The sequence below is a fragment of the Chlorocebus sabaeus genome, chromosome 1 (assembly GCF_047675955.1).
Source record: "Chlorocebus sabaeus isolate Y175 chromosome 1, mChlSab1.0.hap1, whole genome shotgun sequence".
NCBI lineage: Eukaryota > Metazoa > Chordata > Mammalia > Primates > Cercopithecidae > Chlorocebus > Chlorocebus sabaeus.
The window spans coordinates 51,534,179-51,547,449 of record NC_132904.1 but is presented as its reverse complement, the minus strand read 5'-3'; the positions used below and the strand labels follow the sequence as shown (position 1 = coordinate 51,547,449).

General features: G+C 42.8%; 1 protein-coding gene across 16 annotated transcripts in view; it reads left to right on the top strand.

The window, feature by feature from the left end:
• The first annotated feature begins 10,368 nt into the window (after nucleotides 1-10,368).
• BMAL1 (basic helix-loop-helix ARNT like 1) overlaps nucleotides 10,369-13,271 on the top strand; it is a 110,260-nt gene continuing 107,357 nt past the window's right edge. For 9 of the 16 annotated variants that reach the window (XM_037999666.2, XM_037999663.2, XM_037999664.2 and 6 more), the window contains exon 1: nucleotides 10,370-10,513. The gene's annotated coding sequence lies outside the window, so the exon portion shown is untranslated. Of the gene's footprint in view, nucleotides 10,514-13,271 lie in introns of all 16 variants that reach the window. The other 7 variants (XM_008006363.3, XM_008006326.3, XM_008006300.3 and 4 more) reach the window with 2 other exon arrangements.

Genomic DNA, 13,271 nt, shown 5'->3' with positions numbered 1-13,271 from the left:
GTTTAGAAGCATGGTTAGTAACAAACTAAAAAAAAATTAATTATAATTTTTTGTTCTTTGGTGTGTGTGTGGTTTTTTCAAAAGAGAAAATGCATTTTTCTAGTTCAATCAACTTAGTAGACCCTTTCCCTACTTGCAGAATAAGAAACAATGTTTTCAAAAGACTATGGTACTTAATATTTTAAAATCAGATTTTATTTTCTAAACTTGACTAATCTATGACTTTCAAATGTAGTGAGTTACAGACCATCATCTATAAGGTGATCCCTTGGAAGTTTGAAAATACTTTCTAAGGGGGAAAAAGTGTTCTTTTCATTGTGTTTTCATACTAACACAAGTCTCGTTAACCCATGATGTATTTAAAAGGACATATAATACCCCCGCTTTTTTTTTCCTTTGAGATGGAGTTTCACTCTTGTCACCCAGGCTGGAGTGCAATGGCACGATCTCAGCTCATTGGAAACTCTGCCTCCTGAGTTCAAGCGATTCTCCTGCTTCAGCCTCCGACCAGCTGGGATTACAGACATGTGCCACCACATCTGGCTATTTTTAAATTTATTTTTAGTAGCGACGGAGTTTTACCTAGTTGGCCAGACTGGTCTTGAACTTCTGACCTCAGGTGATCCGCCGGCCTCGGCCTCCCAAAGTACTGGCATTACAGGAGTGAGCTACTGTGCCTGGTGCAGGACATATAATACCTTTTATAAGTAGGACTATCCTACCTTTTATTAGTAGGAATAAAAAATAGAACTTTTTATTCCTACTAATAAAAGGTATTGTATTAAATAAATAGCACTATTTCAGGTTGGAGAAAACACAAATATTAGGGTCAAAACCACCTGATATCTGAGTTGAATCCTAGATCAGCTGCTTACCAGATTTGTGATGTTGAGTGAATAGCTTTACCTTGCTGAACCTCAGTGGCTTCATCCATAAAATGGGGGTAATGCCTATATCCCAAAATTGCTGCTGTGAGACCAGCACATGGGCCGAGAGCTGCCTCTGGAGTCAGATGTCTGGGTTTGGATTCTAGCTCTACCATTTACTTGCTGGGAGCCATAGGCAAGTTATTTAACTTCTCCATGCATCAATTTCTTCATTTATAAAATAATGATAACATAGAAACTCACCTCTGGAGTTGTGTCAATTGTGATGGGTTGAGTCAATATGTATAAAGTGTTTCAAATAATACTTGGCATGTGGTAAGCACCATAAAAGTGTTTGTTTTTATTATTATTATTTTATTAGGTATGTTTTCTCTCTCAAACAACAATAATGAACCCTCCTAAGTTTAAAAATAGATAGATCAATGGAAAGATAAATACATAGATTGATAATAGTTACCTAGGAAACTGATTTGGTTCATGGTAATTTACCTCTATGTATAGGAAACAAATTTCATCCCCTAGATTGTGTAAATGAAAACATGGAGAAAGAAGGAAGGATTATGTCTAGCCAAAACCACAATTTCAGCTGCACATTCACTTGGTTTAGAAAGAATGTCAAGTGTTACCAATTCTTCAGCAGAAGGAAAACAAGCAACAAGTCTCTGCAACCAGACATAGAAAGCACTGTTTTGAAAAAACTGGAAAGTAGATCTCAGACATGCTTGGGCAAGATTATTATTCCACTGCATTTTAATTGCAATTGCCATACTAAAAATAGTTGCATTAGACTTCATTTATCATTGTTCAATAGCCCCATTTGTGGAATATGAAAATATCTAATGCCTTGCAAATGAAGACAGCTGGATGCTTAAAACTCTGTCTGAAGAATTAAATAGAGAGTCTTACTGTATTATTTTCCCCTGGTACAGTGAAATTGCTGTTTGTCTTTCATATTCTCCAGTCCTAAGATTAGGAAGGAGTGAGGGAAAAGGTTTTATTTTAATAGGGAGGTTACCAACTATTTTAGTTTCATCTACTTGGAAAGGTTAACTCCTAAACCTTATAATGGACCACGAATAATGGCCAACCTTCCAAGGTGCCAATATTGCACTCTGCATTAGGGGAAGAGAGTGGAGGAGTAGACAAGGTGGGGATTATGTGAGAAGAGCCGGTTCACTCTAATTTCCAAAGCCTGCTGTCCCTGGGAAGCATGAAATCACGAAGACCATAGCCTCAGGAAAAAAATTATGTTTTCCCACTTTGGGCCCAGACCGGGGCTCCAGATTAAGGCATTGACCTGGCGTAGTGTGTGGGGTTGTGGTGTTACAGTGCAGAGGTCCTTTAGCTATGAATGTTCCTGGGCAGCAGAGTGTCTTCCCCAGAAGCAGAGCTTCAAGCTGGAGAATGTCCAAAAGATAAAAATAATGCCAAGCACCACTAAAACTGTAAGTCATGTTGAATTTCATCTTGGAACCGGAAATTCACAATACAACTCTTGGTATTTCTCTATCAGTGTATTGAGATTAAAAGGAGCTCCAAGGCATAAAAGCAGATCACCCTGGAATTTTCCAGGGATCCCAGCCCGGCCAGGGCAAGTCATCTCAAAGGCTGTTCAATTTGAAGGTGGATAACTGGTGACTAACTAAGAAGAAAAAACCAGAATAACATGAAGTGGTGCCAGAAAACACATGAAGTGTTCTGGGACACTTGGCTCTCCTGGTTTCCTTTTAAAATTATTTTTATTATTATAAACAACTTTGCAGAAAGTTTATCCCCTAACCTCTTCAATAAAATGTAATCAGTGAGATACCGCTAGAATACTTATCACTTTGTCCATGTATACACATCTTATTTACAAAATTTCAGTCACTCTGTATACGATGGGAGTCTCACTTTTCATATTACATTATTTGACTTTTTTCTATATATTTATGGTTTAATGTCATGTTTAACATTTTAAAGGATGACATTGTATTTTATCCAGCTGATATAACTACTTATTTTCTCAAAAGTGAATCAACTTTCTAGTCCTTATTATTGGACTTCTGAACAACGACAGCAACAACAACAAAATCAACATTCACACTGTAGCTTCTGAAAAAGTTTATTTTTATACCCAGTGAGATACTTTATTTGAACATATGGTCAACCCACTGTGAGGCAGAAAAACATAAAAAATTTTGATAGCTGCAACTTTAAAAATTGACTAACAAATGAGAGAAACAACTCAACTAAAGGAAAATATTTTAAAAATTATTTATTCTTTTATTTCCCTATATTACGGAATATGGTGCTTTTTGCTGGAAGTTGATATGACTATTTAGAAAGCCAAAATGGCTCAATGTGCTGCACTTGGGAATCTCATTGATTCATTCATTCATTAACTAATATTTATTGCACACCTACTACCTGCTGGAGACTATTCTAGATGTGAGAGATATGGCAGTAAAAATAACCCTCCCCTCACAGATCTTACTGTGGGAAGCATACAATAAATAAATGAATACACAACAAAATGTCAGATAGTGATATGTGTTGAAAAGAAAATTCAAGAAGGGTAAAAAGATGAAATGCAGAGGCTGCTGTAATATTTCAGAAGGGATGGGAGGTTTTCTCTGATGAAGCAGTAATTGAAGCCATTGCTTAAATCCTATGTGTATCTCTGGAAGGTGATGTCTTGCGTGTGTCCATGCAATAGGTACAGCTCACTTTCGCATCTCTTTATCATTTTTTATTAATTTGTTCAGACAATATTTGTTCTCATGAATGTGCCACTGCTTTGATAGCTGTGAGAGATACAGAAGTGAACCATGCAGGTGTGGCACCTGCCTCACAGAGTTTATGAGAAGACGAGAAATTACAAGTGTGACAGTGCTTTGAAAGAGGAAGTACCAGGTGCTGTTGTGGTAGATTTTTATAGCTGGGAGGTCAGGGAAGGTTTCCCTGAGGAAGTGACCTTTAAGCAGTGAAGCAAGTGTGAGCCAGATTCACGGGTCAAAGGCAATGAAGTAAGGGAAATTTACAGGCAGGGAGATCAGTGTGCAAGCTTGCTTTCCTTTCTGACCTTTCTTTCCTTCCTCCCTCCCTCCCTCCCTCCCTCTCTCTCTTTTCTTTCTTTCTCTCTCTTTCTTTCTCCTTCCTTCCTTCCTTCCTTCCTTCCTTCCTTCCTTCCTTCCTTCCTTCCTTCCTTCCTTCCTTCCTTCCTTCCTTCTTTTCTTTCTTTCCTTCTTTCTTTCTCTTTTTCTCTCTCTTCTTTCTTTCTTTTTCTTCTTTTCTTCTCTTTTTGGCTGTTGACTTTCACCTTTCTCACCTATCCAAATCTTCCAAGGGCTAAGAAGTAATATCACTTGATTATATTTTTTTGTCTTTCTCTGGTAAATGTGCAAATGTATGATTTAGCAGTAGATGAATAAAAGAAAATGTACACGCAGCACAGGAGTCAAAAACAACAATAATAATAATACAACTCAAACTAAATGGACTTTATTCATACTCAAGATTTGGATAGCTTTATTTACAGTAAGTTTTATTGTCCATATTTTGTTAGCTAGAGTGCTATCAATTTATGACACAGATTTTGGCTCATAAATTTCTCAAAGACCACTTATCAAGTTATACTCACTTGTGGTTTTGTATTTAACTCAAGTGCGTATAATTTTCCATGTCTTTAAAATAAGTTTTATGGCAGAGAGAGAAGCAGCAGCAGGAGAAGATAGCATTGAAACCTTATAAGAAAAAAATATGTAAGTTGTATTTCCTGTCTATACCAGCTGATTCTTTGAAACCCAGTGTGGTAATGAAGTAGAGTAGGAAAGCTATGGGCCGGTCCCATAAGCTTATAGCTTCCAGAGGGCCCTGAGGTTTAAAAATCCCAAAGAATGTTCTTTTCAAAACTGTTTACAGATGAACCTCAACTTACGATGGGGTTATGTCCCAATAGACCCATGGAAAGTCAAAAATATTGAAAGTTGAAAATACATTTAATATCCCAATACACCAATCATAAACTAGAAAAATTGTAATTCAAACCAATGCGAGTCCAGGGCCATCCGTATGATAAAGAAACATTAGAAACTATGTGAATATTTTCAATGAGAGAGTTTTGCATAATGAGGTATAGTTTCTCCATACAATAAAAATGCTGCAGCCATTAGGCAGCCTGTTGTAGAAGGAGGCTCAGTAATAAGAGAGAATGCTTGTGATAATTTTTTAAAGCAAGATGACAAAACTTTGACATGATAAAAATTAGATCAAAAGAGCTGGGTGTGGTAGCATGCCTACAGTCTCAGCCACTTGGGAGGCTGAGGCTTGAGGATTGCTTGAGTCTAGAAGTTCAAGTCCAGCCTGGGCAGCATAGCAAGATTCTGTCTCTGAAAAAGAAAAAAATTAGGTCAAAATATGATATAGTTACAGAGAAAATATATTGACATTTTAATGGGGGTTATATCTTCTTAATGGAATTATAGATTATTTTTATTTTCTTCTTTGTGTGCTTTCCAAATTTTTGATCACAAATGTAAATTGGTTTCATAATCTAAAAAAAAAAAAAGCAATAGACGTTCTTGTTCTTCCAAAGAGAAAGGAGAGATTTGAGTAGCAGTTGTTCTTACAATGCACACACATCTGTGTACAAGATGAGAGTTTTCCTTAGGTAAATTCTGAGTCTGTAGCTTTTATGTGAGTGGAGCAAAGGACCCAGAGTTCACTGCAGAGGATCTGAACAACCTTTGATGCTGGAGATTGTGCTTGGTGATTATAAACTTTTGTTTTTAAAACACCAAACGAGAAGGAGAGGGCCAATGAAGTAAGGCAATGTTACAAGGAGTAATTCTTTATAAGGAGTAATTCTTCTACCAATGACAGGTTAAATGACATCACTGCTTACATCTCACCATGCCAGCTGCTGACTTATTAACTGGAATGTGTATATCGCGCATTAATAATGTGTTGTGGGGCCTGCGTGCTAGGTTTTCCTTTATTTCGTTTATATGGAGAGTGTGTGTGTGCGCAAAGGTTTCGTACACAAAGGTGTATGAAATCCACCTTTATTTTCATAGCCTCTGGATTTTGTGTTATACTTAGATGTGCCTTTCAAGATTATAGAAGTTCTACTCATATTTTTTTTCTAGTGTTTTTATAGGTTTGATTATATGCACTTAAATTCTCTATTCCTATGGTTTATGTTTTAATGTAAGTACAGGGTAGGGGACAAATTTTATGTTTCCATACAGCTAGCTAGTTGTTTCAATAGCATTTATCGAAAAATCCATCTTTTCCCCAATCCTTTAAAATTCACGTTATAATTCAACTTTCATATACTTTGGGTCTCTTTCTGAAAGCTATGCCTTTTAATTTGTCTATTGGTCTGTTTCTATACCAATACCAGACTATTTTATTACCACAGTTTAATAGTACACTTTGATAATGTATGAGAGCTAATTCCCCCAATCTAATCCTTCTTTTCTTTTTCAAAAGCATATTGTAAATTTTTTTGAGCTAATGCATTTCTGAAATGGCTTGCTTGAACACTTCATTTTGCTATACTAACTTGAAGAGATTTTTCCTTTCTTTTATATCTCCAGAAAGTGAATTCTAGTCTGCTCATCCCAGTGAAGCAGGGCAAAATGGATGCCAGTTTTTTGAAGACAGTGTCTATCTGTTCTTCAGAGCTTCTGTTGAGAAGCCATGTGGCCACTGGTGCTTTAGCTCCCTCTAGCCAAATGGAAAAGCCCCTTTCACATCTAAGCACCAAGATCTTTGGAATCTTGGCCATGTCTGTAAGCAAGATCTAGTCTAAAGCCTAATTGCACGGTCTAGGACACATTCCAAATAAGGTATTACTGCTCTCCTATTCTGAACTGCTATGGCCATCTCATTCAAAAAAGAGCCAAAGAAAGTCTTTTCAAAAGCAGCTGAAAAAGCTATAAACACTGATTAACTCATTAATGCCTGATTTTTTTAATTCCCATTTTTTGTACACCCAGATATCAACCTTGGTTAACAGATCAAACCATTCACAAATGTCAAATCCCAATGAAACGCAATCAGAATCATCTAGAATGGGACTCAGAAGTCTGTATTTTTAAAATTCTCCAAGTAATTCTGATGGATCCAATCATTGGATCCGAGTCAGGGAAACCACTGTAGATTATACTACTTTATCCTCACTAACTTCATTTGTAAAACGGGAGCAAGAAATATCAATTTCATAGAATTGTTAAGAGTGATACCTCATATGTACTGAATCTTGACTGTATGCCAAGTGTAACAGCCCTATAAAGTAGATACTAGATTATCCCCCTTTTACAGATGAGGAAATTGAGGTACACAGAGCTTTTTGATAAAAAAGCAATTTGATAAAAATAATCCAGCTAGCAAGTGTGGAGGGCAAGCATATCAACTGCTAGGGTTAATGTGAGGATTATATTAAATAATGTATTTAAAGCCTCTGGTACACAGTAGGTGCAAATAAATGCTCTCTCTTATCTTCCTTTTATCCACATCATTCTACTCATGCCCAGGACAATACTTTGACCTTAGCAGTGCCCTAAGAATTGAAAGTTTAGTATCCTGGAAAGTAGAAAAGAAAAGGGAAGTTAAGTAGTAGTGGAAGGAAGTGTTTGGGATCTCCAACAGAGAGAAACACAAAGAAAGGTGTAATTACATAGGGAAAAACAGGTGCATATGAGGGGAGACAGTTGCTTGGCCACTGAGGGTAGGATAAGGCAGGGTGATAACCATTAAAAGAGGAAAGCCAGGGTACAAGATGAGAATCTCAGAAGAATGGAGTTCAAAAAGACACCTATTTCAGCCCCCCTCCCACTGCATGGTAATTCAGTTCTCACTTGGAGATTTTCTGTGACAAGAAACTCAATTTATCAAGGCAGAGAATGCTTTAGCTGTTAGAAAATTGTTCATATTGATTCATTCTAGAGTTTCTACCCACAGGTTCTCCTTCAACCCCTTAAGGTCCTGAAGAATAGGTTTAATTTCTCTTCTATTTGACGGTTCTTCACATATATCAAGACAGTTACCTTGTACCCCTGGGGCAAAACCTTCTGTTTCCTTTAATATTTCCTCATATGACATAGGTTCTAGCCTCTTTACATCCTGGTCCCTCTACTTGTGCAGGTAGATAATTTCTTTCTGCCAAGTCTTAATTGCAGACAATACTTCGTGTGGGTACACACCAACACTAGGTAGCACAATGAGACCTATCTTGCTTTACATGTCAGACTTCCATTGATGCAGCCTAAGAGCATTTATTTATTTTGGTAGCCACAATTCACTGTGGACTCAGATTTTTTGTCACCTAAGACCCTTTATCTTGCTCCTATAAGCATCTAAGACACCTCTGCCTCCAACTGGCTTCACACAGGGTGGGACTCCACATTTACCCTTGTTAGAGTCAGCCCACTGCTCCAATATTGTATGTGGTTTGTGCTATATAATAGCGTCTCTTCCCTTCCTGGTTTTGTGTCATCTGGACATGTGATGCGAATCTTCTGGATTTTCCTTCAGGCCACTGATAAAAGTTCTAATGTCTGGACCTGGGAGAGAGGCTTCTGTCATTCTGAGGGTAACTGGTGTGGTATAGAGGCTTTGAAATAAAAAGAAAAAGTCTGGTTTGAATCATGGTTCTGCCACCTACTGTGTAACCTTTGGCCAGCTAGCTAAATTCTGAGTTTCAGTTTTCTCATCTGTAAAATGGGGCAATAAAAGCTTCCTCACAGTGTGGTTATAAAGATTAAGGGAGAAAATGCGGGGAAAGTACTTAGCACAGTGTCTGTTACGTAGTAGGTGCTGCTGGAATGTTGACTGACTCCCTGCAATCTTCCTTTCAGTGAACGTGGACTCATTAATCAGCATCTTTAGGTTATGGTTACTTAACCAGTTATTAGCCCAATTAATGATACTAGCATCCATCCCATATTTCTTCATCTTGTCCACGATATCTTGTCAAGTGCTTCCCTTAAATCCCACTTACCTAGAGTGATCTCCTCATGAAATGGGGGCAGAGACAAAGTAGCAATAAGATTCCATCAGCGTGTAAACTTAGGAAAAATAGCAAGTTACTGACCGAGGTGGTTGACCTAGAAAACAGTCAGCATTCAGCCCACAAGCACATATTGGGCACTCTGTGCCTGTCAATGAGCTGGGGATGGGCAATGCTGTTACAAAGATTAAAAAACGCAGTGTCTGTATTCAAAGAACTTATCAGCCTAGAAGTCTAGAGTCACGGGGGGTCAGTCTGGGTAACAGAATTAGGCCAATTGATTTAATTCCATTTGTTCATATATCCAGCCAACAGATATTTATGGTGCACTTGCTGGGTGCCGGTACCGCCCCCACCACTCCACCCTACCCCAGCAGGCGCTAAAGGAGAGCTGGCACGATGGATAACGAAAAAGAAGACGCTGTCCTTCTATTTAGGGAGTTTAACATCTGGAAGAGCTGGGATTTCTTTGTGCTAAAGGCCCTGTACAAAGTGCCTGGGATGCAAAAATAAGTCAGTGTCTCTGTCCTCTCAGGAACCGAGTTGCATGTCGTTATCAAATTTTTATTTTCTCTAACTGTTTCCTTCCGTCTCGCTCCGTAGACAGCTTTTTGCAGCAGAGAGCGCTGCCGCGGGGCTGGTGTCTACCCCTCAGCAAGTGGTCAAAACCTGGCTACTGGAAGGAAATGGCAATGGAATCGCTCCGCGCTCGAGTATTCTCTTTGGAACTACGGGAATGACAGCTCCAGTGGGACACTTGGAGGTCATGACGAACGCAAAGAACGTGAGAACACTTGCAGTCCTCGGGGTAGAAATACCTTCTAGAAATACTAAGTATTCGTTCTCTAGTTTAGACTTGGGCACACCAGGGGTTTTAGGAAGGGTCTGGCACTCAATGTTCCTAAAATTGGTTTCCTAGATGGAGCTGGAGGGAGGGGAGTCAGGAACTGCTGCTTTTCGTCGCAATGCCCCGAGTGGAGGAGAAGGAGGAGGGGTGAGGGCAGACGGCCAGACTCCAGCCGGCAGGGGACCCAGAGAAGAGGGACATCCCCGGCGACCCCGAGGAGCGCGGCGTGGGCACCGCAGTGGCCGCGGTTAGTGGGAGACCTGAGGGGAAAAGGAGAGGGCAGGGGCGAGGAAACCCAGGGAGCGCGCGCAGATTGGTCCTCTCCTCGGGGCGTGTGCTCCTGTGCGCCAAATGATTGGTGGCAGGAAAGTAGCAGGTAAACCGACCCCCGCCGCCTCGCCATTGGTCCGCGGCCTCTCTAGCCGCCACACAACTGGCCAGCGGGCTGCCGAGCCGCGCGCGGATTGGCTGGTGGCTGCCGCCGGGACCGGCTCCCTTCGGGCGCCCGGATTGGCTGGCGGGAAGAGGCAGGTATCCGGGCTCCGCGGCTCCTCCATTGGTGGGCGGGGAAGGGGGGTTGGGCACAGCGATTGGTGGGCGGGGGGCCGGGCCTGGGCCGGCGGGGAGCGGATTGGTCGGAAAGTAGGTTAGTGGTGCGACATTTAGGGAAGGCAGAAAGTAGGTCAGGGACGGAGGTGCCTGTTTACCCGCGCCGGACTCACCGCCGCCGCCGCCGCGGGATCCGAGTGCGGGCGCGGGCGCGGGCGCTCCCGGCGAGCCACGGTGAGTGTCAGGCCGGCGGCGGCCAGCGGCGCGATCCCGCGCACCCCGTCGGGGGCCGTTAGAACCCTCGCGGACCCTGCGCCCCTGCCGCCGCCCCGGGGGCAACCCGGCCGCCGAAGAACCCTGCCCGACGTGCCCGCTGCCGGCCTTAAAGGGCCCGTGACCGCTCCCTGCCCCCACCCGGGCCGCGGGGAGGCTGCGCCCCTTAAAGGCGCCGCGCCCGTCCGCCCCCATCCTCCTCGCCTGGGCTGCCGTTGCGGGCTAGGGCAGGCAGAGGTGCCGCAGGAGCCCTTGAAAGGGCCGAAAAAGTGTCCGCCGGAGTTACCCACCGCCCTTCCGCGGGCATCGCTACCTGGCGGGGGGAGGGGGCAGCTAGCTGCCTCTTAAAGGGACAGCTCTGCACTTGGGGGCAGTGAATCGGCTGAGGAGGACTCGTAGATGTATCCCCGGGAGCTTCGGGGATCCCCGAGGGGACCATCCCTGGCGGCTGCCCCCCAAGGGCGTTGGGCGAACGATGCCGCGTCTGCCCTTCCTCTCCGCTTCACTTCCCTTTCGGGAGCCCGCGAGGCTGGGTGGGGGCGGGGAGGGCGTCTCCGTCGGGCTTGGGGAGTCCAAGTCCGCCCGCCCCTTCGGCCCTGTAGCCAGAGCTGGCGCTGCACCCGGGAATCCCCGGCCGGCACGGGGCCGACCCCAGCCTGCGAACTTTCATGGGGCCTGTGCCGTCCAGGTCCTGGGCGGCCCTCAAGGATGCCCCGTGGGTCTGCTGGCAGGTGCGCTTCGGCGTGGGGATGTCGCCCGGAGCCCGGGTGCGGGCCGGCCTTGGAGCCCCAGAGCTCCGTGGAGGGCGCAGCGAGCCTGGCTCCAGCTCCGAGTTTGACAGATGTCAGGGAAGAAAAGGTTCCCGCTTGGCTATTGCCGGGCGTTGACGTCCCAGAGAGCTCCCCGTTTGCTTGGAAGAAGAGGAGGAAGGTAGAGGTGAACGTCGACCTTCTGGGGTGTATGTCAGCCACCCCGAGGGGTCGCGAGAGCCGGCAGCGGGGTGAGCGCAGGTGCCTCCCGGCAGCAGCTGGGGAGGGAAGGGGTGTGCTGGACACCGGCGCCTACTGTCAAGTTCTCGCCGGCCTGTGAGAGACCCTTTGCCGCCGTGCACCCCGCACCTCCTGACCCCTCTCCCCTCTCCGCCTCGGCCCCTTCCCGGTCACCTAGCGTTGTTTTGGCGCTTTGGCGCTTGCGGTCTCTTCTCCCTTCTTCCACCGCTACTCCTCAGCGAGGAATTATTAGCCAAGTTTTCTCACCCAGCTTCCAAAAATCAGATTCCGTATTTGTGAACAAGCTTTTCTTGACACTACCCGTATACCCGTATTTCCAGCATCGTCGTTTTATTAAAAATCCATAAAAGCTGCTCCTTAGATGCATTCCTTTCCCACGACACCTGCTTGCTTGTCATTTGTCCTTCTGACATCTGCTGTTGTTCACCTCTTTAATCTATTTTTATATGACTATTATTTTAATTCTTCTGGACTCATTGATATCAAGATCTGTCAATTTGGGTTGGTGGTGTCTTTAATTAATGTATCCGTTGAATCATAAGCTTAAAATAATCATTGCTGCTCTTGAGCAGTTTTGAATAATATCATGCTCTCTGTGCTTGCAAGACTTAAAAAAAATTGCCGCTGTTATATTTGATTTACATATCAAAGGAATTCCAAAATATTTTTGAAAATACAAAATTCGATCTTTCAGTCCATGTTTTGTTACTTAGATCACTTTATTGATAAGTCTTTAAAACAGCTTATAGAACATATTTAGAACGTTTGGAAATTTCCTGGACAGGATTTGAAATTGCCTGTATCATCTGAAGCTGGGTCTGTAGAAGCGTTTTGGTTTTGAGTGTAGGCGTAGCCAGTGAATGATAGCAATAAGTTAAAACTGTAGTTAAATTTGTTCTTTATTCTACCCTCTGAAGAAAAAACAGGTCTGGTACAAAAGCACTAAGGGAGTTAGAAGCTGGACATCGTGGTTCTAGTTTAGGCTTGGGCTCTCATGGCCTTTCCAGTTATTAAATTTATTAAAAGTTATTAAATTTTTCTGGGTTGTGTTTGCCTCTGATGGAAAGTAAGACAGTTGAATTAGGTGATCTCAAAGGTTCCTCTGCTGTAAAGTTCTGTAAGTCTCTAAATATTTAATACATCTGAATTCAGGTTGGTATTTACCTCCTGGCACCTCCAGAATATCTGAGCTGAAGCCCTATTTTCATAAGAAGGTTAAGCAGATAAATAGATGGCGTTTTAAAGGATCCATTTCAAATGATTTATAAAATGATGACTACTCACGAGTTTGTCTGCTATTTGCAGAAGAGGTTTGCATGCCACAGGGCAGGAAAAGGAAGTGGCTGTGTTTTCAGATTTATCCCTTCACACAACAATCTCTGTGGAATTTATATGCTAAAAGATGGACAAGCACCATAGAAAGATTTGGCTGTATTAACAAAATTGCATATGAAAAGGTAAAAACTAGATAGTTAATATCTCTCTTTGGTGTTAGGGTTATAATGTATCTGAGCTTTCTTTGTGATTTCATCGTCAACTCTCACTGTGGTAGGAGAAAGTCAATATTGAATAAACAGCTTCAGCCCCCTGATTACATGCCAGTGATTTTAGGAAGCATCATGATAACTAAAGTAGTTACTTGCAGAGAAGTAAAATATTCTTTCTAGACCTTGAGGTTTAGTTGGGAGCTAGGGACACAGGCATGTTAT